This window comes from Lipotes vexillifer, unplaced genomic scaffold, assembly GCF_000442215.2.
Source record: "Lipotes vexillifer unplaced genomic scaffold, Lipotes_vexillifer_v1.1 scaffold182, whole genome shotgun sequence".
In the NCBI taxonomy this organism is placed as follows: domain Eukaryota; kingdom Metazoa; phylum Chordata; class Mammalia; order Artiodactyla; family Lipotidae; genus Lipotes; species Lipotes vexillifer.
In genome coordinates, this window is record NW_006798798.1 from 3,273,736 (window position 1) to 3,278,960 (window position 5,225).

Sequence of the window (5,225 nt, forward strand, 5' to 3'; positions counted from 1 at the left end):
TTTCCCTTTCCTCCATTTAATGGAACCCTCCAAAAGGGTCTCTCCTACTCCATATATGCTTTATATGCTTAATATGGGTGCATATAACAGAGAATTGCCTTTTTCTAGGCTTTGTTTGGAAATCAGATATATTTTTGGCAAGAATTCTTCATGGGCGATGTTTTGTACTTCTAATTTTATCACGATAGGAGACATGAAATTTTGGTTGCCTTTCTTTTAGTGCCATAAAAGTTAATCAGTTGATTCCTGTGCGGAGAGTTGCATTCACACATAATAAGGTTTATTACTCACCAGCCTTGCACTTAATGGTTTTAGTAGCCATTGATGACTATTGCCTCTTTCCATTATTTCAGTAGAGTTACAGAAGTGACTCTCATTCCTCCTGCATTTATTAGCTGGAACTCTGTTAGATAGAAAACCTTTTTCTCATCAGCTATTTGATTACCCCGAGCTACAGTTTATCAAAAAAGGCAGGATAAGTGTTGATTTTTCCCCCATACAGTTGATCCTCATTATTTATGGATTCTATATTTGCAAATTCACCTACTCTCTGAAACTTATTTGTAACCCCAGAATCAATAGTCCTGGTGCTTTCAGTCATTCACGGGCATGTGCACAGCAGTGAAAATTTTTAGTTGCTTGATTTGTGTGTTCCCAGCTGATGTCACATAAGGTGATGCAGTGCTTTCGTGTTTCAGCTCTCAGACTAGAGTCCTTTTCACAGTCTCTTTAGTGCCATGTATTTTTGCATTCTTGTGGTTTTCGTTGGTGATTTTCCTGTTTAAAGTGGCCCCCAAGCATAGTGCTGCAGTACTGTCTAGTTTTCCTAAGTGCAAGAAGGCTATGGTGAAGGCATGCAGAGAAAATAACGTGTGTTAGATAAGCTTTGTTCAGGTGTGAGTTAGAATGCTGTCGGCCATAGTTAAATGTTAATGAATCAACAATATATACTAAAGGTGTCTTTAGACAAAAATTCATATAAATCAAGGTCGTGTGTTGATCAGTTGATGAAAATACATGACCAGAAGCTTGTAGGAAAGTAACCCTGTATTTCCTCCTCATTCAGTATTGCTAATACAGTTTTCTTTGCAATTTTATAGAACATAACTGCGGTGAGTAATGAGAATCAGCTGTACTTACAAGTTCTCAAAATTATGAGTTGCTTCTCTAGCATTCCCCAAAGCAGGGGTTCTTATTGAAGGGCAGTTGTGTCCCTGGGGGACATCTGGAATGTCCAGAGGTGGTTTTGATTGTTACACTTTAGGGGGAGAGGGTGAGTGTGCTACTGGAATTTAGTGAGTAGAGGGCAGAGATGCTGCTAAACATCCTGCAGTGCTCAGGACAGTCCCCCCAACAAAGAAGTATCGGGACCAAAATGTCAAAATACTGTTAGTGTTGAAGTTGAAAACCTCTGCTCTAAAGGTGAATAATGAGCATTTTCTAAGTATCACTATGAACTCAGTGGTTGATCTGTTTCAATTCATTTAAGTTATTTGTTAAGATTATTCTTTTAGAAACTTTCAAACATATAAAAAGGTAGAGAAAATTCTCTAATGGATTTGCACTCACGTATCACTCAATTACAGTGGTTACCAGTTTATGACCAATCTTGTTTCCTCTCTACCCCCATCCTCAACCTGGATAATTTTGGAGCAACTCCAAGACATCATATTGCTTCATCTGTAAATGTATCAGTATATTTTTCTAAAGAATGGCAACTCCCTTTTATAAACATAACCAAGTTGTCATTATCACAATTAAGAAATTATTTAATATCAAATATCTACTCAATATTCTCATTTTCCTCTTGTCTTACAGATTTTTAATGTAGTTTTGAAATCCAAATAAAGCTCATACATTGCAGTCTTTCGCTATGTCTTTGTTTCTTTTAAGCTATAGATTTCTCACCATCTTTTTTTCTTGTAATTCTTCACTGGAAACACTGATTGCTTTGTCTGAGAGTTTTCCACTTTCTGGATTTTGGTGGAGCCCCAATGGTGCCATTCAGTGTTTCTCTGTTGTCTGAATTTCCTCTTAATTGGCAGTTAGATCTAGAGGCTTGCTCAGATTTAGGTTCTGCTTTTTGGCAAGAATACTTCCTAGATGGTGTTGTACACTTCCACATCAGGGGGTACACAATGTGCAGCTCATTCTTTTGGAGTTTAGACTGTGCCATCCATTATTAAGTTCTTAGTTAGCCTTTCACCTAGGTTTATCACCATTGATGATCATTACTTAAATCTGTTCATTGCATAAGGACTATAGCATGGTGATATTCTGATTCTGTAATTCCTTCCATCATTATCAGATGGATTTCCTCTCTAAATAAAAACGTTTTTTCATCAACTATTTGGCAACCCAGAATGTCAGTTCTTAAAGGAAAGGTGGGATAAGTATTGATCCTTTCCCTTTGTTTTAGAATGAGTTACCTCTCTAGCACCCCCTAAAGGTTTGCTTTTTAAATATTATCATAAACACATGGAATTCTAACAAATTTCATGTGTTTCAATCTTTTGCATTATTCTTCTTATAACAAGTTGTCCAGTCTTTGGCCAGTGGGATGTCCTTCAAATCAGCTGCTGTCTTTTTTTTTTTAATTTTAATTTTTGGCTGCATTGGGTTTTTCGTTGCTGTGTGGGCTTTCTCTAGTTGTGGTGAGCTGGGGCTACTCTTCATCGTGGTGCACAGGCTTCTCATTGCGGTGGCTTGTCTCGTTGCAGAGCACGGGTTCTAGGCGTGCAGGCTTCAGTAGTTGTGGCACCTGGGCTTAGTTGCTCTGCGGCATATGGCATCTTCCCGGACCAGGGCTTGAACCCTTCTCCTCTGCATTGGCAGGTGGATTCTTAACCACCAACTGCTGTCTTTTTGACATGACTCCAGTAGCCTTTGAAAACTCCTTTGGCATGACAAGATGTTTCAAGCCCATTTTGTGTATTTCCTACCTGTGACCTAGAATCAGCTGTTTCTCCAGGGAGCCCCAGTTCTCTTTAGTGACTATTTAGAGACCACAATCTGGGTACTAGAGGCACTTATTGCTACTAGTTTGGTCCTTGTTTCTAGACCTTTAGTGAACAGAGTAGGAAATGTGATTTTTTTTCCTAAAAGAAAATATGAATAGAGCTATTTTTAGTTCAAAATTAGGATAACAAGGTTTTTACTTTTTTGACTTTATATTTGTATCTTGTTTTCTTTAAGTTGAAAATTTTGGCTTCTATGACATTATCACTTATTTGTTTTATGCTGCTATGTATAATACTTTCAGTGTAGCAATGATAATATTGCTACTAACAGTATGATTGCCTGAAAACAGTTCAAGCTGTCTTTGTAATTCTTTTTGTCCTTAGGACGTAGCCTACTAGGAATTTACAGTCATATTCCTCTATTCCCAAGAACACTGGAAAGAGTTCTTTTTATGTGACCAAGCTACCAACTCAGTAGGTTTCTTTGTTTTATCTTGCTTTTGGTTTTCAGTGATTGCTTTGTTAAAAAATTTTATATATTTTTTATACTTATTAAAAAAATGTTTACATGGTTCCAAAGTCAAAACTATAAAACAGGGAGCATTCAGGGAAGTCCACCTCCATCCCTGTCACCTCCACCCTGTTTCTTTCCTCACTCTTTAGGTAACTATTTGTATTAGTTTTTGGTTTATTCTTCTACAGTTAGTATTTTCAATATAAGCGAACACTTTATATATCATATTTTCCCTTTTATTACAGAAAAAACCCTGCTTACTGCATACACTGTCCTCTATTTTGCTTTTTTCACTTGACTGAAATCTTGATCACTCTATAGTAGAGTATCATGATATTCCTTATTTATTTACTTATTTTCTTGGAGTTGCATAGTACTCCTTGGTGTGGGTAACCCTAACTTTATTCAAGTAGCCTTCTTGTCTTTGTCTGCTCGGGCTGCTATAACAAACTAACATTGACTGGGTGGCTTAAAAAAACAGAAATTTATTTTCTCACAGTTCTAAAGGCTGGAAGTCTAAGATCAGAGTACCAGCACAGTTGGATTCTGGTGAGGACTCTCTTGTCTTGTTGCTGGCCACCTCTCTTTGCATCCTCACATGGAAGACAGAGACAGAGAGCAAGCTCTCCACTGTCTCTTCTGATACGAGCACTAATCCCATTATGAGGGTCCCCCTCTTATAACCTTTTTCTCTGCCTAATTACCTCCCAAAGGCTCATCTTCAATACCATCACATTGTGGGGGGGGGCCTTAGGGCTTCAACATAGGGGGGCATATAAAGTCTCAGTCCATAACACTCCTGTTTTAGTCTAGTAGGACTGCCATAACAAAATAACACAGACTGGGTAGCTTAAACAGTACAAATGTATTTTCTTTCAGTTCTGGAGGCCAGAAGTCTACAATCAAGGTACTGTCGGGGTTGGTTTCTGGTGAAGCCTCTTTCTGGCTTGTAGATGGCCACCTTCTTGCCATGTCCTTACAAGGCCTTTCCGCTGTGTGTGTGCATAGAGGGAGGGAGAGAGCCCTCTCTTGTTGGTTCCTCTTCTTATAAGGACACCAGTCCTATCTGATTAAGGCCCCACCCTATGACCTCACTTAACCTTTTTACCTCCTTGTAGACCCTATCCAAATACAGACACATTGTGGTTAGGGCTACAACATAGGAATTTAGGGGGACACATTTCATTCCAAAACACCTCTTGTTGATGGACTTTGACATTGTTTCTGATCTTTTGCTTTCACAGATGGCACTGCAGGAATGACCTTGTACCTATGTCATTTTGTCTTTTTGCCAGTCTGTCTTTGGAATCTATTCCTAGACATGGGCTTCCTGGATCAAAGAGTAAATGCACATGTTAATTTTGCTAGGTGTTGCCAAATTGTCTTCCATAGGGATTATACCATTTTGCATTCCCAGCTACAGTGTATGAAAGAGCCTTACAGCCTCACTAACAGAGTATATTGTCAGACTTCTTGATTTTTTTCCAAGCTGCTAGGTGAGAAATGATATCTTAGTGTAGTTTTAATTTGCAATTCTAGTAGGAGTGAGGTTGAGCATCGTTTCAGATGTGTAAGGACTGTGTGCATGTCTTCTTCTGTGAACTGTTCATACCTTCTGTTAATTAGTTGGCTTGGTTACAGTAGCAAATGACCTCAATATAACAATGGAATTCTATAACAACAGATTTATTTCTCACTCTCATTATCCAGCCCCTATGTGGAACATACTGTTACCACTGCAGAGGGAAAGA

At 38.5% G+C, this 5,225-nt stretch overlaps 1 protein-coding gene across 1 annotated transcript in view; it reads left to right on the top strand.

Moving 5' to 3' along the window:
- DPY19L3 (dpy-19 like C-mannosyltransferase 3) overlaps positions 1 to 5,225 on the top strand; it is a 70,305-nt gene that overhangs the window by 23,419 nt on the left and 41,661 nt on the right. The window lies entirely within an intron of this gene.